The 23,629-nt window shown below is 44.2% G+C and overlaps 1 long non-coding RNA gene and 1 pseudogene across 1 annotated transcript; one reads left to right on the plus strand and one right to left on the minus strand.

Annotated features, from left to right (window-relative positions):
- Nucleotides 1–323: 323 nt before the first annotated feature.
- LOC136687372 (uncharacterized) lies at nucleotides 324–1,544 on the minus strand. The gene is made up of 4 exons (XR_010800448.1): nucleotides 1,304–1,544; nucleotides 1,153–1,212; nucleotides 718–828; nucleotides 324–611 (listed from the first exon to the last, which is right to left on the minus strand). It is a non-coding gene; the product is annotated as an uncharacterized lncRNA (long non-coding RNA).
- A 7,724-nt stretch (nucleotides 1,545–9,268) lies between these two features.
- The window catches only part of LOC136678179 (NACHT, LRR and PYD domains-containing protein 3-like), a 45,194-nt pseudogene continuing 30,833 nt past the window's right edge, over nucleotides 9,269–23,629 (plus strand).

Raw genomic sequence — 23,629 nt, forward strand, 5'->3', positions numbered from 1 at the left:
TCAAAAGGCATTCTACAAAGCTCAGGTCCAGGAAAGAGGGCCCTAATATGAAATAAATAAACACTGATTATGAATAAGTTCTTAAGATAAAACACTGAGTATATTGTTACAAACAGAATGAATAGCTGCTTTCTCTGTTTATTTACAACTTTTAAACTGTCCCCGACTCTTTTGGAAGTGAGGTTTGTACAAGAGCAGGTGTGTTAGTGTTTACTAGAACACGCTGAACCCACCTCAACACCTCCAGATGTTTTACAGCTGTGTTCCTCAGTGAACACCAGCTTCACAGTGTGAGTCAAGCTCCATCAAAAGACCAGGCTGAAGTGAACATAGACACGTCTGAGAGATCTCACCTGGGCAAGGGTGACCCTCGCGGTGGATGCGGTCCAAACGGGGCACTGTAAGAGAAGTTCTGGTCGTCATATGGATGATATAAACTACGACTAGTGAAATGAATGAGAGAAAATGAAAGAATGGTGCTGGAGATGAGTGCAGTGGGAGGAGGTCTGGACCTTAGCCGATGGAATGAAAAAACCCTTGGTGTGAATCCACCAGTGATATGCAAGTGCCCCCCGCGTGAGATCAACGTAGTGGAGCCTGACATGGACCCTCTGGAAGACACACGAACACACACACACAGGCAAATAAGACCCTACAGAGCTACAGATGTGATTAACAACACCAGACAGGGGGTCTTGAACAGATAAAGGTGCACACCTTCTTGTCTGCACGGTGCCACTCTGTGCTGGAGAAACGCAGGGTCCAGAAAGTCCTCTGCATTCCTCCATGAAGCCGAACGACCAGCCGCTCCAGAAAGAGCCTGGGACACTGTGGGGGTGGGGGGTGGTGCACATTAGAATGAACCACTACAAACAGTCTCAGAAGTTAAAGAGCTCATATGAATCTCATTCTCTCCATCGGTGACCACTGTTAGCGCCCTCTAGTGGTCCAGATACGCACCGTCCAAATATGAACAGTTAGTATTCACTCCTTTTTGTGGCGTCATAGACCAACACATTACCATACATCCACCTATTCAGCCTACAGCAGTTAAGCCACGCCCATTCACACTGAAGTTAAATGAGGAAACCAATGAGAACAGGGCTCACTTAAATATAAATAATTAACAATGAACCCAGCAGCTTCACTCACACTGTATGTGATCACAGGGCCCGAGGGGACCACAAGGGCCCCACCCTCCTCTGTGCGGACCTGCAGTAAACAGAGAGTGAGGTAGAGATCAGTGTGTTCGTTATATTGAGTGGAGTTACTCCCAGCAGTGGTAGTGTGTGTGGATAGTGACCTCAGGCTGGTCTCCGGTGACCCGTCCGATGAAGCCGTCGTACAGATGACAGAAGACGTCGGGCTCCACCAGCTGGACAGCATCTCGCAGCCTCTGCTCCGGGTCTGAAACATGTTCCACACCTCACTGAAGCTGGAGCAGTTCCTCTGAGTCTGAGAACCTCTCTAAAGCACATGGACCCTCTCTTTTTCACTTTGACCCAGACCTGAACATGACCAGCGTCTCCAGCCATAGACCCTCACTACAGCCATTTTGAAGCTTTCAGACAGCATTAACGTTGCCATGGAGACCACACGGTAAACATGTTTACATTTAAACACTTAAAGAAAAACAAGACCCCTGTAAAATAATATATTTATAATAAAGTTATATTACGAGAATAAAGTCTATTTAAAATTATTGAATAACGTTAATGTTCAAGAATAAAGTGAACATTTTTAGAATAAATAAAAATATGAGGAAGTTTTATTGTTGAAGCTGCGTTCTCAACAATTCTCAACAGTTGACCTGCTACTGTCATATTTCTCAAGAATGAACGTTAAAAAATGAATAAAACCATAAAGAATGAGCGCTGTGTAGAGGATTACACCGTCAGTGCCACTGTAAAGCTGCTTATTTGTAATTATTTGATTAATTTAGACTGTTGCAGAGGTGTTTGCTGATAACTATTTTCTTCATTCTGTGTTGTCTTCAGCAAAAGTGTAGTCTACGAAATAAAGGTACAATACTTTAATAAACAGACACAAGATGAAGGAGACACATGAAGCTGGAACTGTCCTTTTTCCACTGGAGGAGCAGGGACTGTGTTGTGGACGATGACAAATTGGGCAACATTAGGTTCTGACCAGCTTTAATGGACTCACTAGGTGTGTAACTGTGTCCTTTTTACAAAACTCGGGGTCACAAACCCCCTCAGTGTCGTATCATCACGCAGTGCCCCATTACATTGAATGAGGAGTCAAATTAAACCTTAGGGCGCCCTCTTGTGGACGATATGAGGTATTGTCTGATCTCATTTTCATCGGTTCAGGCTTCATTCTGTCCACAAAAGCCCCGTTAGGTTTTATTTATTGTTTAATGTGGTAATTGATAAATAAAGACAACAGCGGGTCAGTTGGATTTTACTGAACACTTTGAGAATGAGGTGTGATTTTGGCCGCGGCTCTGTGCCGCACAACAGGAGCCCACTGTCCCACCTCCAGCTGAATGTGCCGCGACAAACTCGCTCAGTTCACAACGAAATGGAGTCCCACCAGATTCACTCCCTCCTCGACACCAACTGTTAATGTTTCAGTGGTAAACAGTGGGTGTAGTGTGTGAATAAGGAATGGAGAGATCAGACTAGTGTCCTAATGCACAGCCTGAGTCATGTCTGTCTGAAAATGATTGTTAAACTGAGGGAACGGATTAAACGAAATATAAATATTTATAATTCTTTGATCAAAAAGCCCTCAACACCACCTCATATGTCTCAGTAGTAACACCACTACACACACACTGACTTTCAGCCCCCTGCTCGGTACTGACTGTTTACACCTGGAGCAGGACGACATTTAAACTCGGACATTTAAACCATAACAGACTGTAAAATCTCTTCAGATTCTGTCTTTAAATAAAACACAGTCTCAGGAGAGAGGCGCCGCACCGGTGAAAAGCTCCAAAAGACAATCCCTTACTCACCACGCCACAGTAAACGTGCCTTTATTTCCTGAGTAACGGTAACGCACTGTTCTGGAGCTCCTAGCGCCCAGGCAATGGTAAGTTTTGACGTAAAGTCTTCGTGAATTCAAAGTTGAGGGCATTCCTTCTTAGATTCAGTGCAGCTGTGGACCAATGAGCGGCTGCCGGCTGTGAGCGGGGTCCTATTCCCCGGGGGAGGGGTGCGCTGCTGGACGCCGCTCTCCACAGGGATTCGCTCACAGCTCTGAGGGGGCGGGTCAGAAGTGATTGACACTTCTCTAAACCAATAGCAGTGATCCAGACGAAGACAAAGAGAGTCGATGTGCCGAGATCACTCACTCTCTTTGGGTCTGGGAGAGAGAGGGAGCGCCTGGGAACATATTTTAGAATAAACTTAAATTTACTTGTTTTATCACAGAACAACCAAATAAAAAAAAAACTCTAACTTTGGTAATTTTCAACACTTGTTTGAAGCAAATAAATGATTTTAGCATGTATTTGTGAGGATGAAATTGGTAAATCTTTGTCCAATCTTCATTAGCAAAATTAGCGCAGCATCTCTCATTGTAAACGACAAAAGATAAATATTTCTTGGTTGATTGAAAAAAAAGAAGCATTTGACTTTTTTTGCAGAAAGAACATATATTACATCTCATTTAAAATACTCTTCTTCTGGACATAAAAATTATGAAATAAAAATGATAAAATGTGACATTTTAAACTGTTTTAATATATTAATTATTATGACATATAAAATAATATTATATATGATAAACCTTTTCTAATACAAAAGCAACTATAAGGATTTCAATCAAATAAACGGCAAGAAACAAATAGAAATAATGCTTTGTGTTGGAGTTTTTAAACACTGTCCACACATTTTTGGTTGGTGGACTATTCTCCGTCCAGTAGTGAAGCTGAGGTGTTTAAAAACAGATGTACACCATGCTCCTGTGTGGTCAGTGGAGATGATTAAATGGACAGGGAGTGTAGAAACAAAAAGGTGGTTCCTAGTTATTCTTGCCTTATATCACAAAGAGTTAGTTGAACATTTTCTGAAATATAAAAACATGCAGTGTCATAAATCAACCTCAAGGAGAAAACGTTTGAATGCTTTAAAAAACTAATATTATATATGTGTATTTTTTAAGGAACAACAACATACAGTCCTCTTCTTCTGCACCAAATGTATCTGTCATTAGACTAAACGTTCACATACAGACTTTTCCTCAGGTTTGATTGTGTTTTTCACACAGGAAAGGGAAAACGAGGTGGAGGCTCATGCTGAGACGACTATGGGTTCATTAAACAAAGGGAATATGTGAAACACGGTCTAAATACAATCACAAAGGAGAAGAGATATATTCACAATGAGTGACAAGACAGAACTGAACACACTGAGCTTATAAAGAGTGACATAAAGATCTTGCAAGAAGATGGTAAAACCTTCACTAATCCTTCACACAGGTATTATAACTGATATTATAAACCATTTAATCATAACCTAATGATCGCATATCACACATATCTTAACATACCTTTTTAATTAAACTGTATATTACATCACTAAACGCCTCCATCAGCTTCTCCGTTCTTGTGAAAACCAGTGAAAAACTCCTTTACCGTGGATATGCCGGAATATTCCCTCACACGTCAATTTGTCTCAGTGTCTGCGTGGGTTTCCTCCGGGTGCTACAGGTTCCTCCAACGGTCCAAGAACACACGCTGGTAGGTGTCCACGTGTGAGTGTTTGTTACCTTGCTAAGGACTGCCAGCTCCTCCAGGGTGTGTTCCCGCCCTGTGCCCAGTGATTCCAAGTGGGCTCCGGACCCACCGCAACCCTGGACTGGATAAGTTTTTACAGACAATGAATGAATGAATGTCAATTCAGACGGGGTTAATATAACCTGGGGTTATTCTACAGTAAGTAAAAGGCTCAGTTATTGTTCCTACAAAGGGAGGGTGCACTTCGGAAAAATGACTTAAATGGTCTAGTCAGACGTGATTAAACCCACTGAGTTACTTAATAATAATTATATTACCCCATGTCTACCCTGTCTGAACAGGGCTCAAGACATCCTCAATTACATGCAATGCCATCAACCAGGTTGGGCGGGACAGGCACATGCTTCTTCTTATATTTGTAAATCTACTACTGCTTAATGCAATGCCACTGGACAGCTCAAAACATTTGGAAGAGAAGTCTATATGTCCAAATATGTTACAGCAGCCAACAGACACACACCATTTGGCACTGTGCTTCTGTTGATGAGGAAAATGGGCCATCAGACCCACCCAGATAAAGTGAGACCTATTTTTCTGTGTATGTGTCCCGGCCTTGGATAGCTATTCAGGGAAATGACAGACATATCTAATGAAATGTACAATAAAAGTGAACTTTGGAAGCAAATACAGGACTTGATCCTTTATATCAGCTCACATTTCAGTTTCTCATTCTCTTAGCTCCATTACTTATGAGACTGAGGTCAGTTCCATAGTTCAAGAGACTGTATACCCTTTAACTCCTGGTTTATTTCCTCTACTTCACACACACACACACACACACACACACACACACACACACACACACACACACATGCCCAATGCCAGTTGTCGGCTAGATGGGTAAATGTAAACCCCTCAGCGATGAGCTGTGGAGCACTGCAACAGTGGCACTGATTTCTCTGGATTGAGTTGAGCTCTAATCCACAAGTCTTGAATGAGTTAGAATCTCAGAACTAATCACTCAACATTATTACCGGACTTCACTGAGGTTAAAGTGTCTGGATACAATCAAGTCCTCACAGCAGTATAACAATATCTAATGTAAAGACTTTACAGATGAACAGAGGCTGTTACTTCAGCAAAGAGAAGAAAAACTTCCTATGAATTAATTCCAGAATTACAGCATGAGCAAGTGTCAAGACATTTATCCATGTGTCTCCTTTGCTGAGATAATCCATCCACCTCACAGGTGTGGCATATCAGGACACTGATTAGACAGCGTGATTACTGCACGTGTGTGCCTTAGGCTGGCCATAATAAAAGGTCACTCTAAAATGTGATTTGATGAATGATTTATAACTTTTGGAAGACATTTATTTTTGCACAGATTATTAATTTCCATTCCCTTTCAAATGTCTGTGTTTTAATTTTGTGTTTTTTTATTTGAAGCAGATTCCTCATTAGTTCTCCAAATTTTACACAACAATACAAACAAAGTCTGGAACCAACAGTGTGTGGAACCATAAACTTTCAGTTCAGTTTGAAACTGTGCCTTTCACAGAGAGATAACTATATTCATGAAAAGGACACATTTATTAAACGTAACATCCAAATAATAGAAATATTCCCATGTTTATTATCTATAATTAAAACTTTATAAGCAGGCAAAGCATATTTAATTTCATGAAACTTAATTTAAAGGTGGTTTTATAATCCATTAAAAATAAAACGCAGTCTCCCAACCCCTGTTAAATTATAATGCTAAATCACAGTATACGTACAAGTCTTTAATTTCACTCAAACCGATAATACACGGGTGTCCACATTTATTCTCTACAGTGATCTTACTCCACAGTTTGAGAGCAAGAGGAGGGGGGAGCCCGGAATATCCGCTGAATCTCTCAAATCAACGTAACTTTACGGACCTGCTACACTCTGCTCTGTGACGACAGCTGTTCTGTGACTGCGGCTGCCACCCCCCGCATGTAACGGTTTTTCCTCAGTCCTCTCTCTCTCTCTCTGTGAGTGCACCGTCTCAGAGGAGCTCCAGAGCGTCTATAAGAGTCTCTTGTTGACCTTTTCCTTTAGAGTTTTTCCCCTGAATCACATATTTAACTGAAATTGCGTGGTTATTTTGTGAAGGAAACGTCTGGTGAGTTTAGGTAGCGCTAGCTTAAGAAATGTTTATGTGTGTAAATGTTAATGTTTATAAATATTCCTCATGTTTTCGAATAAGTGAAAGAAAAAACCCAGAACACAAAAGGTATATGCAGTGTATATATTGAAAAATATTCGGTTCGATTGTTAGCTTGTTGCTAGCGGCCTGTGTCACGGATTAGCCTTTTAGCTAAGAGCAATAATATACTATTTTATGAATTATTAAGTTATTTATTTAGAGATGAATATACTTAAAGCACAACATTAGTAAAAAAGTTGCAAAGTTACAAAATGTTGCATCACGCAGACTTTTTTTTATTATTTTATTTGACCGGAAAATTAACGGATTCCCCGGATTCATGAAGCTGAGAGGAGAACTACAACTCCCAGTGTGCTGTGCGGGTGTCACTATGACGCAATCATCACATTTCCTGAAAACCTCAGGAAGAAGCGGACGAAGGCAGAGTCAGAAGAGAAACTAGACAAAGCCGCTGGGGTTTGAGACGGTGAGCCTCAATAACATTAAAACATTATAACATTAATGTGAACACTATCCCGCGGGTTAAAGAGAGAGCCCTGTGTTTGTAGCTGTTCTCGGTGGTTTACTCTCAGCTTTAGTCGTGTTTTTGATCCAGACACGATGGCGTTCAGTGAACTACAGCCGTTTGTGCGAAGTTTGGTTCTGTGTTTATTGTGTTGCTGAAGTCAAATATAGACCACATCTGAGTGTGTATTAACTCTACAAGAGTATTATTTACTTTAGAGTCATTTTTAACACAGTTTATGGTTCTATTGAACTGCTTTCGGTTTCAACTCTACACCCTTCTGCTTCCTACTGCTGCAGCCAATCAGATGCTGGATTTATTGTCAGTTTTTTTTATCCAATCACCAACAGGAGCTGTCACGTCAGCCAATCATCATCTTAGTTTCTCTAGAAGAAGGCGGGATTGTCGCTGCTATTGATTTAAAGCAGATCAACTGAAAACCCAGCAGTGAACAACAAAGAAACAGAATCGGGGCGCTTTCTGTCAAAAGACAAAGGGGAAAAACTGCGAAAATACGAAAGATTTCTCTGGGAGCTTGGGTCTTTCATTTATCTTATTCTTTAGCTTATAAACTGTGTTAAATATTTTAGATAAAAAAAAAAAAAAACAAATAGAACTGATCTAAATCTGTTTATTTTTTATCTGAAATTCATTACCATAACAATACGAAACCAAGTACAAAGTGTGTCATCAGTTAATGTCATTCAGTAACACATACATAACATCACACATCACTTCTCTTCAGTCTCTGACACAGCAACTGCCTTATTTTTATATTGTATGATACTGTAGTAAACATAAATACATTTTAATATTTAAACAATTGTGATTCCCACTGCATTACGTCTGAATTATTCCAAAGTGCACACTACCGTACTACAAAGGGTATAAAAATGTTAATGCTTCATTATCAGAAGGGCACTCTGTAGAAGGTGAAGTTCAGTCAGTTGTGGTTTGGGACACAGCATTAATCAGACGCACCAGTGAGTTCAGCCTTTAAAGATGGACCCGAACATACAAATAAAATGCAGGTAAATAAACAGTTTTAAAAACAAAGGTCTTTAATGAGCTCGATAAAACAAACCTTACTAATCAAATGTACACAACGTTAACAAAAACATGAACTTGGTCCAAGCCTGGTCCAGACTTTCAGGTATAAACACACTATAAAACACAGTTTAAACATTACATTACAGTAATTACTTCATATGAGCGATGTATGAGATAGTAGATGAAACAGGAGCTCTGTCTGTGTGTCACAAACTCACTGTGTATGTGTTAATGTCACAGGCTGTGTCAGTGCCCTAGTCATTAAGTAATTTGTTGTTTTGTTGTTCTGACATTTCTGCATTAGTCTGAACACACAGTGCACTATTTTCAGTGCCTTTCAAACAATCCACAACACACCCCCATCAGCAGCGTACACCCAATGTAACAGAGCAGACAGCGGATTCTCTCTGGTTCTTTTTTTCTCTCTCTCTATCTGTCTCTCTTTCTCTCTCTCTCTCTCTCTCTCTGTCTGCCTCTCTTTCTCTTTTTTGCTTTCTCTTTCTCTCTGTCTCTCTTTGTCTGTCTCTCTCTCTCGCTCTCTCTCCCACTCTCTCTGCCTTTCTCTCAGAGTGTGCAGTGTTTGTGTGGAGTGTGCAGTGTTTGTGTACTGTGTTTGTGGAGTGTGTGGTGTGTTAGTGGAGTGTGCGGTGTTTGTGTGGTGTGTTAGTGGAGTGTGTGGTATTTATGCTGTGTGTTTGTGGAGTGTGTGGTGTGTTAGTGGAGTGTGCAGTGTCTGTGTGGTGTGTTTGTAGAGTGTGTGGTGTGTTAGTGTAGTGTAAAGTGCCTAGCGTAGCTTTAACTCTTCCTTATGTCTCCACTTCACATTTCCAGAGAGCAGACATTCAGAGCAGAATCTCCAGAGCCCAGCTGTGTGTCTCTGAAGAGCAACAACTCAATGTTTAATCCTCCATATTTCAGCAATGAAAGAATCAGTTCTGATCAGAGGTGAGACATGAACCACATTCTAGTGAGTTTTAGCATGAGTCGCCTCAACAAGCAGCCTTTTAATTTTTCTTGAGTTTTCTTGTGTGTGTGCTGTGTTTTTGCTGTGTGTTTATGGAGTGTGCAGTTTCTTCAAGTTCAAGTTCAAGTTCAATTTCAAGAAGTTTATTGTCATTTCAGCAGTATATAGTGTTTACAGTATACAGTGAAACGAAATAGCGTTCCTCCAGGACCAAGGTGCTACATAAGACAATACACAACATTAAAGTGTGACTAGTGTAAAGCTAGTGCAACATGAAACAGTGCACACGCATTAAAGTGCAAAGGACATAGAACACAAAACAATACACAACATTAAAGTGCAACTAGTACAAATCTAGTGCAACATAAAACAGTGCATACACATTAAAGTGCAGAAGATATGGCTAAGAAAAATACAAAACAATGTCCCTACAGTACAATACAATGTAATACAAGACAAGGCAAAAACCATAAGTACGGAGGGGGTGAGGGAGAGAGACACTGCAATTTAAAGTGTATTTGTGCTGTAAACGGTAACTGGATGTAAACATGATGTAAACCGGATATGTGAAAACATTTACAGTCCAACAGACCAGTGTTTGTGTGAAGTGTGTGTGTGTGTGTGTGTGTGTGTGTGTGTGTGTGTGTGTGTGTGTGTGTGTGCTTCTTTCAGTCCAGTCTTAGTCTCTAGATGTTTAGGAGTCTGAAGAAGCATGTGGGAAGAAGCTGTTACGGAGTCTGGATGTGAGGGCTCGAATGCTTCGATACCTTTTTCCAGACGGCAGTAGGTTGAAGAGTGTGTGTGAAGGGTGTGTGTGATCTCCCACAATGCTGAGAGCTTTGCGGGTGCAGCGAGTGGTGTAGATGTCTGTGGTGGAGGGAAGAGACACACCGATAATCTTCTCAGCTGTCCTCACGATCCGCTGGAGGGACTTGCGATCTGCCACAGTGCAGTTTCCAAACCAGACAGTGATGCAGCTGGTCATGATGCTCTCGATGACTCCTCTGTAGAAAGTGGTGAGAATTGGAGGGGGGAGATGAGCCTTCTTCAGCCTTCGCAGGAAGTAGAGGCGTTGCTGGGCTTTCTTTTTGATGTTACTGGTGTTAGTGGACCAGGTGAGATCATCCGCTAAGTGAACACCAAGGAATTTGGTATTCCTGACAATCTCCACAGCAGAGTTGTCGATGTTCAGCGGCGAGTGCTCACCCCTTGTTTTTCTGAAGTCTACAACCATCTCTTTGGTTTTGTCCACGTTCAGAGACAGGTTGTTGACTTCACACCAGTCAGTTAGCCGCTGCACCTCCTCTCTGTATGCTGACTCGTCGTTCTTACTGATGAGACCCACCACAGTCGTGTCATCAGCGAACTTGATGATATGATTTGAGCTGTGCATCGCTGCACAGTCATGGGTCAGCAATGTGAACAGCAGTGGACTGAGCACGCAGCCCTGGGGGGCTCCAGTGTTCAGTGTGATGGTGCTGGAGGTGTTCCTACCGATCCGGACTGACTGAGGTCTCCCAGTCAGGAAGTCCAGGATCCAGTTGCAGAGAGAAGTGTTGAGGCCCAGTATATTCAGCTTCCCGATCAGATGCTGAGGAATGATGGTGTTGAATGCTGAGCTGAAGTCTATGAACAGCATTCGGGCACATGTGTCTTTCTTGTCCAAGTGGGTGAGTGCCAGGTGCAGCGTGGTGGATATGGCATCGTCCGTTGAACGGTTAGGACGATACGCGAACTGTAGAGGGTCCAGTGTGGGGGGAAGTAGGGTTTTGATGTGCCTCATGACGAGCCTCTCGAAGTTTTCTGTGGAGTGTGGTGTGTTATTGAAGTATGCTGTGTTTGCGTGGTATTTTTGTGAAGTGTGATGTGTTTGCCCGGTGTGTTGTTGGAGTGTGCTGTGCTTGTGGAGTGTACGTTGTTCGTTTGGTGTGTTAGCGGTGTGTGTGGTGTGTTAGGGGAGTGTGTGGTGTGTTAGTGGTGTGTGCAGTGTCTGTGTGGTGTTTTGGTGCTGTGTGCAGTGTTTGTACGGTGTGTTAGTGGAGTGTGCAGTGTCTGTGTGGTGTGTTTGTAGAGTGTGTGGTGTGTTAGTGTAGTGTAAAGTGTCTAGCGTGGCTTTAACTCTTCCGTATGTCTCCACTTCACATTTCCAGAGAGCAGACATTCAGAGCAGAATCTCCAGAGCCCAGCTGTGTGCCTCTGAAGAGCAACAACTCAATGTTTCATCCTCCATATTTCAGCAATGAAAGAATCAGTTCTGATCAGAGGTGAGACATGAACCACATTCTAGTGAGTTTTAGCATGAGTCGCCTCAACAAGCAGCCTTTTAATTTTTCTTGAGTTTTCTTGTGTGTGTGCTGTGTTTTTGCTGTGTGTTTATGGAGTGTGCAGTTTCTGTGGAGTTTGGTGTGTTATTGAAGTATGCTGTGTTTGCGTGGTATTTTTGTGAAGTGTGATATGTTTGCTCGGTGTTTTGTTGGAGTGTTCTGTGTTTGTGCGGTCTGTATGTGTAGTTTGCAGTGTTTCTGTGGTGTGTTGTTGGAGTGTGAAGTGTTTGTGTGGTGTTTTAGTGGAGTGTGTGGTGTGTGTGTGCTGTTTTCATGCTGTGTTTGTGGAGTGTACGTTGTTCGTTTGGTGTGTTAGTGGTGTGTGTGGTGTTTTGTTGGATTGTTCTGTGTTTGTGTAGTGTGTTAGTGGGGTGTGTGGCTAGAGTGTTTGGTGTTTGTGTGGAGTGTGTGGTGTGTTAGTGAAGTGTGTGTTGTTTGTGCAGTGTTTGTGTGGTGGTTGTGTGCGTTGTGGAGTGTTTGTGCGGTGTTTGGTGTTTGTACGGTGTGTTAGCAGAGTGTGCCGTGTTTGTGGAGTGTGTGGTGTTTGTGTGGTGTGTTAGTGGTGTGTGTGGTGTTTGTACAGTGTGTTTGTGGAGTGTGTTTGTGTGGTGTGTTAGTGGAGTGTGTGGTGTGTTAGTGGAGTGTGTGGTGTTTGTACGGTGTGTTTGTGGAGTGTTTTTGCAGTGTCTGTGCAGTGTTTTTGTGCTGTGTGCAGTGTTTGTACGGTGTGTTTGTGGAGTGTGTGGTGTTTGTGTGGTGTGTTTGTGGAGTGTAAAGTGCCTAGCGTGGCTTTAACTCTTCCGTATGTCTCCACTTCACATTTCCAGAGAGCAGACATTCAGAGCAGAATCTCCAGAGCCCAGCTGTGTGTCTCTGAAGAGCAACAACTCAATGTTTCATCCTCCATATTTCAGCAATGAAAGAATCAGTTCTGATCTGAGGTGAGACATGAACCACATTCTAGTGAGTTTTAGCATGAGTCGCCTCAACAAGCAGCCTTTTAATTTTTTCTTGAGTTTTCTTGTGTGTGTGTGTGCTGTGTTTTTGCTGTGTGTTTATGGAGTGTGCTGTTTCTGTGGAGTGTGGTGTGTTATTGAAGTATGCTGTGTTTGCGTGGTATTTTTGTGAAGTGTGATGTGTTTTTGGAGTGTTCTGTGTTTGTGCGGTCTGTATGTGTAGTTTGCAGTGTTTCTGTGGTGTGTTGTTGGAGTGTTCTGTGTTTGTGAGGTCTGTATGTGTAGTTTGCAGTGTTTCTGTGGTGTGTTGTTGGAGGGTGAAGTGTTTGTGTGGTGTTTTAGTGGAGTGTGTGGTGTGTCTGCTGTTTTCATGCTGTGTTTGTGGAGTGTACGTTGTTCGTTTGGTGTGTTAGTGGTGTGTGTGGTGTTAGGGGAGTGTGTGGTGTTTTGTTGGATTGTTCTGTGTTAGTGTAGTGTGTTAGTGGGGTGTGTGGCTAGAGTGTTTGGTGTTTGTGCGGTGTGTTAGTGGAGTGTGTTAGTGAAGTGTGTGTTGTTTGTGTGTGGTGTGGAGTGTTTGTGCGGTGTTTGGTGTTTGTACGGTGTGTTTGTGGAGTGTGTGCCGTGTCTGCAGTGTGTTTGTGGAGTGTGTGGTGTGTTAGTGATGTGTGTAGTGTCTGTGCAGTGTGTTTGTGGAGTGTGTGGTGTGTTAGTGGTGTGTGCAGTGTCTGTGTGGTGTGTTTGTGGAGTGTGCAGTGTTTGTGTGGTGTGTTAGTGGAGTGTGTGGTGTTTGTACGGTGTGTTTGTGGAGTGTGTTTGTGTGGTGTGTTAGTGGAGTGTGTGGTGTCTGTGTGGTGTGTTTGTGGAGTGTGCAGTGTCTGTGTGGTGTGTTTGTGGAGTATAAAGTGCCTAGCATAGCTTTAACTCTTCCTTATGTCTCCACTTCACATTTCCAGATGGCAGACATTCAGAGCAGAATCTCCAGAGCCCAGCTGTGTGTCTCTGAAGAGCAACAACTCAATGTTTCATCCTCCATATTTCAGCAATGAAAGAATCAGTTCTGATCTGAGGTGAGACATGAACCACATTCTAGTGATTTTTAACATGAGTCGCCTCAACAAGCAGCCTTTTCATTTTTTCTTGAGTTTTCTTGTGTGTGTGTGCTGTGTTTTTGCTGTGTGTTTATGGAGTGTGCAGTTTCTGTGGAGTGTGGTGTGATATTGAAGTGTGCTGTGTTTGCGTGGTATTTTTGTGAAGTGTGATGTGTTTGTCTGGTGTGTTTTTGGAGTGTTCTGTGTTTGTGCGGTCTGTATGTGTAGTTTGCAGTGTTTCTGTGGCGTGTTGTTGGAGTGTGAAGTGTTTGTGTGGTGTGTGTGTGTGCTGTTTTCATGCTGTGTTTGTGGAGTGTGCTGTGTTAGTGGAGTGTGCGTTGTTCGTTTTGTGTGTTAGTGGGGTGTGTGGTGTTTGTGTGGTGTTTTGTTGGATTGTTCTGTGTTTGTGTAGTGTGGCTAGAGTGTTTGGTGTTTGTGTGGTGTGTTAATGGAGTGTGTGGTGTTTTGTTGGATTGTTCTGTGTTTGTGTGCTGTGTTAGTGGAGTGTGTGGTGTGTTAGTGAAGTGTGTGTTGTTTGTGCAGTGTCTGTGCGGCGTTTGTGTGCAGTGTGCAGTGTTTGTGCGGTGTTTGGTTTTTGTACGGTGTGTTTGTGGAGTGTGTGGTGTGTTAGAGGAGTGTGCCGTGTCTGTGCAGTGTGTTAGTGGAGTGTGTGGTGTTTGTGTGGTGTGTTAGTGGAGTGTGTGTGGTGTGTTAGTGGAGTGTGCAGTGTCTGTGTGGTGTGTTTGTGGAGTGTAAAGTGCTTAGCGTAGCTTTAACTCTTCCTTATGTCTCCACTTCACATTTCCAGAGAGCAGACATTCAGAGCAGAATCTCCAGAGCCCAGCTGTGTGTCTCTGAAGAGCAACACCTCAATGTTTCATCCTCCATATTTCAGCAATGAAAGAATCAGTTCTGATCTGAGGTGAGACATGAACCACATTCTAGTGAGTTTTAACATGAGTCGCCTCAACAAGCAGCCTTTTCATTTTTTCTTGAGTTTTCTTGTGTGTGTGTGCTGTGTTTTTGCTGTGTGTTTATGGAGTGTGCAGTTTCTGTGGAGTGTGGTGTGTTATTGAAGTGTGCTGTGTTTGCGTGGTATTTTTGTGAAGTGTGATGTGTTTGTCCGGTGTGTTTTTGGAGTGTTCTGTGTTTGTGCGGTCTGTATGTGTAGTTTGCAGTGTTTCTGTGGTGTGTTGTTGGAGTGTGAAGTGTTTGTGTGGTGTTTTTGTGGTGTGTGTGTGTGCTGTTTTCATGCTGTGTTTGTGGAGTGTGCGTTGTTCGTTTTGTGTGTTAGTGGGGTGTGTGGTGTTTGTGTGGTGTTTTGTTGGATTGTTCTGTGTTTGTGTAGTGTGGCTAGAGTGTTTGGTGTTTGTGTGGTGTGTTTGTGGAGTGTGTGGTGTGTTTGTGGAGTGTGTGGTGTGTTAGTGGAGTGTGTGGTGTGTTAGTGAAGTGTGTGTTGTTTGTGCAGTGTCTGTGCGGCGTTTGTGTGCAGTGTGCAGTGTTTGTGCGGTGTTTGGTTTTTGTACGGTGTGTTTGTGGAGTGTGTGGTGTGTTAGTGGAGTGTGTTAGTGAAGTGTGTGTTGTTTGTGCAGTGTTTGTGTGTGGTGTGGAGTGTTTGTGCGGTGTTTGGTGTTTGTACGGTGTGTTTGTGGAGTGTGTGGTGTGTTAGTGATGTGTGTAGTGTCTGTGCAGTGTGTTTGTGGAGTGTGTGGTGTGTTTGTGGAGTGTGCAGTGTTTGTGTGGTGTGTGGTGTTTGTGTGGTGTGTTAGTGGAGTGTGTGGTGTTTGTACGCTGTGTTTGTGGAGTGTGTTTATGTGGTGTGTTAGTGGAGTGTGTGGTGTTTGTGTGGTGTGTTAGTGGAGTGTGTGGTGTTTGTACGGTGTGTTTGTGGAGTGTGCTGTTTGTGTGGTGTTTTTGTGGAGTATAAAGTGCCTAGCATAGCTTTAACTGTTCCTTATGTCTCCACTTCACATTTCCAGATTGCAGACATTCAGAGCAGAATCTCCAGAGCCCAGCTGTGTGTCTCTGAAGAGCAACAACTCAATGTTTCATCCTCCATATTTCAGCAATGAAAGAATCAGTTCTGATCTGAGGTGAGACATGAACCACATTCTAGTGAGTTTTAACATGAGTCGCCTCAACAAGCAGCCTTTTAATTTTTTCTTGAGTTTTCTTGTGTGTGTCCTGTGTTTTTGCTGTGTGTTTATGGAGTGTGCAGTTTCTGTGGAGTGTGGTGTGTTATTGAAGTGTGCTGTGTTTGCGTGGTATTTTTGTGAAGTGTGATGTGTTTGTCCGGTGTGTTGTTGGAGTGTTCTGTGTTTGTGCGGTCTGTATGTGTAGTTTGTGTGGTGTGTTGTTGGAGTGTGAAGTGTTTGTGTGGTGTTTTTGTGGTGTGTGTGTGTGCTGTTTTCATGCTGTGTTTGTGGAGTGTGCTGTGTTAGTGGAGTGTGTGTTGTTCGTTTTGTGTGTTAGTGGGGTGTGTGGTGTTTGTGTGGTGTTTTGTTGGATTGTTCTGTGTTTGTGTAGTGTGGCTAGAGTGTTTGGTGTTTGTGTGGTGTGTTAGTGGAGTGTGTGGTGTGTTAGTGGAGTGTGTGGTGTGTTAGTGAAGTATGTGTTGTTTGTGCAGTGTCTGTGCGGCGTTTGTGTGCAGTGTGCAGTGTTTGTGCGGTGTTTGTTTTTTGTACGGTGTGTTTGTGGAGTGTGTGGTGTGTTAGAGGAGTGTGCCGTGTCTGTGCAGTGTGTTAGTGGAGTGTGTGGTGTGTTAGTGGAGTGTGCAGTGTCTGTGGTGTGTTTGTGGAGTGTAAAGTGCCTAGCGTGGCTTTAACTCTTCCGTATGTCTCCACTTCACATTTCCAGAGAGCAGACATTCAGAGCAGAATCTCCAGAGCCCAGCTGTGTGTCTCTGAAGAGCAACAACTCAATGTTTCATCCTCCATATTTCAGCAATGAAAGAATCAGTTCTGATCAGAGGTGAGACATGAAGCACATTCTAGTGAGTTTTAACATGAGTCGCCTCAACAAGCAGCCTTTTCATTTTTTCTTGAGTTTTCTTGTGTGCGTGCTGTGTTTTTGCTGTGTGTTTATGGAGTGTGCAGTTTCTGTGGGGTGTGGTGTGTTATTGAAGTATGCTGTGTTTGCGTGGTATTTTTGTGAAGTGTGATGTGTTTGCTCGGTGTTCTGTGTTTGTGCGGTCTGTATGTGTAGTTTGCAGTGTTTCTGTGGTGTGTTGTTGGAGTGTGAAGTGTTTGTGTGGTGTTTTAGTGGAGTGTGTGGTGTGTGTGCTGTTTTCATGCTGTGCTTGTGGAGTGTGCTGTGCTTGTGGAGTGTGCTGTGTTAGTGGAGTGTGCGTTGTTCGTTTGGTGTGTTAGTGGGGTGTGTATGTATCTTTACACTTATATAGCGCCTTTCTAGACACTCAAGGACGCTTTACAATCCACACTGCTCAGAACGCTCAATCCACACACACACACACTGGCGAGAAGCGGCAGCCAAACGCGCACAGCGTACTCTCGACCAGGAACGACCGTCCACCTGGAGGACTGCATCGGGCACTAGGGTTTAACCCAGGATAGAGCGCCAATCCATATCTGGGCTCACACATACGGACATTCATTCACACACCAGGACAGTTATTAGAGAAGCCAATTCACCTACCCTCCATGTTTTTGGGCTGTGGGAGGAAACCGGAGCCCCCGGAGGAAACCCACGCAGACACGGGGAGAACATGGAAACTCCACCCAGATGGGACTTGAACCCAAGATCCCAGCGCTGGGAGGCGAACGTGCTAACCACCAAGCCACCGTGCCACCGTGTGTGGTGTTTGTGTGGTGTTTTGTTGGATTGTTCTGTGTTTGTGTAGTGTGGCTAGAGTGTTTGGTGTTTGTGTGGTGTGTTAATGGAGTGTGTGTTGTGTTAGTGGAGTGTGTGGTGTGTTAGTGAAGTGTGTGTTGTTTGTGCAGTGTCTGTGCGGCGTTTGTGTGCAGTGTTTGTGCGGTGTTTGGTTTTTGTACAGTGTCTTTGTGGAGTGTGCCGTGTGTTAGCGGAGTGTGCCGTGTCTGTGCAGTGTGTTTGTGGAGTGTGTGGTGTGTTAGTGATGTGTGTAGTGTCTGTGGTGTGTGTGGTGTGTTAGTGGTGTGTGCAGTGTCTGTGTGGTGTGTTTGTGGAGTATGCGGTGTTTGTGTGGTGTGCTAGTGAAATGTGCGGTGTTTGTGTGGTGTGTTAGTGGAGTGTGTGGTGTTTGCCCGGTGTGTTGTTGGAGTGTTCTGTGTTTGTGTGGTCTGTATGTGTAGTTTGCAGTGTCTGTGGTGTGTTGTTGGAGTGTGAAGTGTTTGTGTGGTGTTTTAGTGGAGTGTGTGGTGTGTGTGCTGTTTTCATGCTGTGTTTGTGGAGTGTGCTGTGCTTGTGGAGTGTACGTTGTTCGTTTGGTGTGTTAGTGGTGTGTGTGGTGTGTTAGGGGAGTGTGTGGTGTTTTGTTGGATTGTTCTGTGTTTGTGGAGTGTTTTAGTGGGGTGTGTGGCTAGAGTGTTTGGTGTTTGTGCGGTGTGTTAGTGGAGTGTGTGATGTGTTAGTAAAGTGTGTGTGGTTTGTGCAGTGTTTGTGTGCGGTGTTTGGTGTTTGTACGGTGTGTTTGTGGAGTGTGTGGTGTGTTAGCGGAGTGTGCCATGTCTGTGCAGTGTGTTTGTGGAGTGTGTGGTGTGTTAGTGATGTGTGTAGTGTCTGTGCAGTGTGTTTGTGGAGTGTGTGGTGTGTTAGTGGTGTGTGCAGTGTCTGTGTGGTGTGTTTGTGGAGTGTGTGGTGTGTTAGTGAAGTGTGTGTTGTTTGTGCAGTGTGCAGTGTTTGTGCGGTGTTTGGTTTTTGTACGGTGTGTTTGTGGAGTGTGTGGTGTGTTAGCGGAGTGTGCCGTGTCTGTGCAGTGTGTTTGTGGAGTGTGTGGTGTGTGCAGTGTCTGTTTGGTGTGTTTGTGGAGTGTGCAGTGTTTGTGTGGTGTGTTAGTGGAGTGTGTGGTGTTTGTGTGGTGTGTTAGTGGAGTGTGTGGTGTTTGTACGGTGTTTTTTTGGAGTGTTCTGTGTTTGTGCGGTCTGTATGTGTAGTTTGCAGTGTTAGCGGAGTTGTGGTGTGTTTGTAGGGTGTGTGTGCTGTTTTCATGCTGTTCTTGTGGAGTGTGCTGTGCTTGTGGAGTGTGCTGTGTTAGTGGAGTGTGCGTTGTTCGTTTGGTGTGTTAGTGGGGTGTGTGGTGTTTGTGTGGTGTTTTGTTGGATTGTTCTGTGTTTGTGTAGTGTGGCTAGAGTGTTTGGTGTTTGTGTGGTGTGTTAATGGAGTGTGTGGTGTGTTAGTGGAGTGTGTGGTGTGTTAGTGAAGTGTGTGTTGTTTGTGCAGTGTCTGCGGCGTTTGTGTGCAGTGTTTGTGCGGTGTTTGGTTTTTGTACGGTGTGTTTGTGGAGTGTGTGGTGTGTTAGCGGAGTGTGCCGTGTCTGTGCGGTGTGTTTGTGGAGTGTGTGGTGTGTTAGTGATGTGTGTAGTGTCTGTGGAGCGTGTGGTGTGTTAGTGGTGTGTGCAGTGTCTGTGTGGTGTGTTTGTGCAGTATGCGGTGTTTGTGTGGTGTGCTAGTGAAATGTGCGGTGTTTGTGTGGTGTGTTAGTGGAGTGTGTGGTGTTTGTGTGGTGTGTTAGTGGAGTGTAAAGTGCCTAGCGTAGCTTTAACTCTTCCTTATGTCTCCACTTCACATTTCCAGATGGCAGACATTCAGAGCAGAATCTCCAGAGCCCAGCTGTGTGTCTCTGAAGAGCAACAACTCAATGTTTCATCCTCCATATTTCAGCAATGAAAGAATCAGTTCTGATCTGAGGTGAGACATGAACCACATTCTAGTGAGTTTTAACATGAGTCGCCTCAACAAGCAGCCTTTTCATTTTTTCTTGTGTGCGTGCTGTGTTTTTGCTGTGTGTTTATGGAGTGTGCTGTTTCTGTGGAGTGTGGTGTGTTATTGAAGTATGCTGTGTTTGCGTGGTGTTTTTGTGAAGTGTGATGTGTTTTTGGAGTGTTCTGTGTTTGTGAGGTCTGTATGTGTAGTTTGCAGTGTTTCTGTGGTGTGTTGTTGGAGTGTTCTGTGTTTGTGAGGTCTGTATGTGTAGTTTGCAGTGTTTCTGTGGTGTGTTGTTCGAGGGTGAAGTGTTTGTGTGGTGTTTTAGTGGAGTGTGTGGTGTGTCTGCTGTTTTCATGCTGTGTTTGTGGAGTGTGCTGTGCTTGTGGAGTGTACGTTGTTCGTTTGGTGTGTTAGTGGTGTGTGTGGTGTTAGGGGAGTGTGTGGTGTTTTGTTGGATTGTTCTGTGTTTGTGTAGTGTGTTAGTGGGGTGTGTGGCTAGAGTGTTTGGTGTTTGTGCGGTGTGTTAGTGGAGTGTGTTAGTGAAGTGTGTGTTGTTTGTGCAGTGTTTGTGTGTGGTGTGGAGTGTTTGTGCGGTGTTTGGTGTTTGTACGGTGTGTTTGTGGAGTGTGTGCCGTGTCTGTGCAGTGTGTTTGTGGAGTGTGTGGTGTGTTTGTGGAGTGTGCAGTGTTTGTGTGGTGTGTTAGTGGGGTGTGTGGTGTTTGTGTGGTGTGTTAGTGGAGTGTGTGGTGTTTGTACGGTGTGTTTGTGGAGTGTGTGGTGTTTGTGTGGTGTTTTTGTGGAGTGTGATGTGTTTGTCCGGTGTGTTTTTGGAGTGTTCTGTGTTTGTGCGGTCTGTATGTGTAGTTTGCAGTGTTTGTGTGGTGTGTTGTTGGAGTGTGAAGTGTTTGTGTGGTGTTTTTGTGGTGTGTGTGTGTGCTGTTTTCATGCTGTGTTTGTGGAGTGTGCTGTGTTAGTGGAGTGTGTGTTGTTCGTTTTGTGTGTTAGTGGGGTGTGTGGTGTTTGTGTGGTGTTTTGTTGGATTGTTCTGTGTTTGTGTAGTGTGGCTAGAGTGTTTGGTGTTCGTGTGGTGTGTTAGTGGAGTGTGTGGTGTGTTAGTGGAGTGTGTGGTGTGTTAGTGAAGTATGTGTTGTTTGTGCAGTGTCTGTGCGGCGTTTGTGTGCAGTGTGCAGTGTTTGTGCGGTGTTTGGTTTTTGTACGGTGTGTTTGTGGAGTGTGTGGTGTGTTAGAGGAGTGTGCCGTGTCTGTGCAGTGTGTTAGTGGAGTGTGTGGTGTGTTAGTGGAGTGTGCAGTGTCTGTGGTGTGTTTGTGGAGTGTAAAGTGCCTAGCGTGGCTTTAACTCTTCCGTATGTCTCCACTTCACATTTCCAGAGAGCAGACATTCAGAGCAGAATCTCCAGAGCCCAGCTGTGTGTCTCTGAAGAGCAACAACTCAATGTTTAATCCTCCATATTTCAGCAATGAAAGAATCAGTTCTGATCAGAGGTGAGACATGAAGCACATTCTAGTGAGTTTTAACATGAGTCGCCTCAACAAGCAGCCTTTTCATTTTTTCTTGAGTTTTCTTGTGTGCGTGCTGTGTTTTTGCTGTGTGTTTATGGAGTGTGCAGTTTCTGTGGAGTGTGGTGTGTTATTGAAGTATGCTGTGTTTGCGTGGTATTTTTGTGAAGTGTGATGTGTTTGCTCGGTGTTCTGTGTTTGTGCGGTCTGTATGTGTAGTTTGCAGTGTTTCTGTGGTGTGTTGTTGGAGTGTGAAGTGTTTGTGTGGTGTTTTAGTGGAGTGTGTGGTGTGTGTGCTGTTTTCATGCTGTGCTTGTGGAGTGTGCTGTGTTAGTGGAGTGTGCGTTGTTCGTTTGGTGTGTTAGTGGGGTGTGTGGTGTTTGTGTGGTGTTTTGTTGGATTGTTCTGTGTTTGTGTAGTGTGGCTAGAGTGTTTGGTGTTTGTGTGGTGTGTTAATGGAGTGTGTGTTGTGTTAGTGAAGTGTGTGTTGTTTGTGCAGTGCCTGTGCGGCGTTTGTGTGCAGTGTTTGTGCGGTGTTTGGTTTTTGTACAGTGTGTTTGTGGAGTGTGTGGTGTGTTAGCGGAGTGTGCCGTGTCTGTGCAGTGTGTTTGTGGAGTGTGTGGTGTGTTAGTGATGTGTGTAGTGTCTGTGGTGTGTGTGGTGTGTTAGTGGTGTGTGCAGTGTCTGTGTGGTGTGTTTGTGGAGTATGCGGTGTTTGTGTGGTGTGCTAGTGAAATGTGCGGTGTTTGTGTGGTGTGTTAGTGGAGTGTGTGGTGTTTGCCCGGTGTGTTGTTGGAGTGTTCTGTGTTTGTGTGGTCTGTATGTGTAGTTTGCAGTGTCTGTGGTGTGTTGTTGGAGTGTGAAGTGTTTGTGTGGTGTTTTAGTGGAGTGTGTGGTGTGTGTGCTGTTTTCATGCTGTGTTTGTGCAGTGTGCTGTGCTTGTGGAGTGTACGTTGTTCGTTTGGTGTGTTAGTGGTGTGTGTGGTGTGTTAGGGGAGTGTGTGGTGTTTTGTTGGATTGTTCTGTGTTTGTGTAGTGTGTTAGTGGGGTGTGTGGCTAGAGTGTTTGGTGTTTGTGCGGTGTGTTAGTGGAGTGTGTGATGTGTTAGTAAAGTGTGTGTGGTTTGTGCAGTGTTTGTGTGCGGTGTTTGGTGTTTGTACGGTGTGTTTGTGGAGTGTGTGGTGTGTTAGCGGAGTGTGCCATGTCTGTGCAGTGTGTTTGTGGAGTGTGTGGTGTGTTAGTGATGTGTGTAGTGTCTGTGCAGTGTGTTTGTGGAGTGTGTGGTGTGTTAGTGGTGTGTGCAGTGTCTGTGTGGTGTGTTTGTGGAGTGTGCAGTGGAGTGTGTGGTGTGTTAGTGGAGTGTGTGGTGTGTTAGTGAAGTGTGTGTTGTTTGTGCAGTGTTTGTGTGCAGTGTGCAGTGTTTGTGCGGTGTTTGGTTTTTGTACGGTGTGTTTGTGGAGTGTGTGGTGTGTTAGCGGAGTGTGCCGTGTCTGTGCAGTGTGTTTGTGGAGTGTGTGGTGTGTTAGTGGTGTGTGCAGTGTCTGTTTGGTGTGTTTGTGGAGTGTGCAGTGTTTGTGTGGTGTGTTAGTGGAGTGTGTGGTGTTTGTGTGGTGTGTTAGTGGAGTGTGTGGTGTTTGTACGGTGTTTTTTTGGAGTGTTCTGTGTTTGTGCGGTCTGTATGTGTAGTTTGCAGTGTTAGCGGAGTTGTGGTGTGTTTGTAGGGTGTGTGTGCTGTTTTCATGCTGTGCTTGTGGAGTGTGCTGTGTTAGTGGAGTGTGCGTTGTTCGTTTGGTGTGTTAGTGGGGTGTGTGGTGTTTGTGTGGTGTTTTGTTGGATTGTTCTGTGTTTGTGTAGTGTGGCTAGAGTGTTTGGTGTTTGTGTGGTGTGTTAATGGAGTGTGTGGTGTGTTAGTGGAGTGTGTGGTGTGTTAGTGAAGTGTGTGTTGTTTGTGCAGTGTCTGCGGCGTTTGTGTGCAGTGTTTGTGCGGTGTTTGGTTTTTGTACGGTGTGTTTGTGGAGTGTGTGGTGTGTTAGTGAAGTGTGCCGTGTCTGTGCGGTGTGTTTGTGGAGTGTGTGGTGTGTTAGTGATGTGTGTAGTGTCTGTGGAGCGTGTGGTGTGTTAGTGGTGTGTGCAGTGTCTGTGTGGTGTGTTTGTGGAGTATGCGGTGTTTGTGTGGTGTGCTAGTGAAATGTGCGGTGTTTGTGTGGTGTGTTAGTGGAGTGTGTGGTGTTTGTGTGGTGTGTTAGTGGAGTGTAAAGTGCCTAGCGTAGCTTTAACTCTTCCTTATGTCTCCACTTCACATTTCCAGATGGCAGACATTCAGAGCAGAATCTCCAGAGCCCAGCTGTGTGTCTCTGAAGAGCAACAACTCAATGTTTCATCCTCCATATTTCAGCAATGAAAGAATCAGTTCTGATCTGAGGTGAGACATGAACCACATTCTAGTGAGTTTTAACA

The sequence above is a fragment of the Hoplias malabaricus genome, chromosome 2, assembly GCF_029633855.1.
Source record: "Hoplias malabaricus isolate fHopMal1 chromosome 2, fHopMal1.hap1, whole genome shotgun sequence".
In the NCBI taxonomy this organism is placed as follows: domain Eukaryota; kingdom Metazoa; phylum Chordata; class Actinopteri; order Characiformes; family Erythrinidae; genus Hoplias; species Hoplias malabaricus.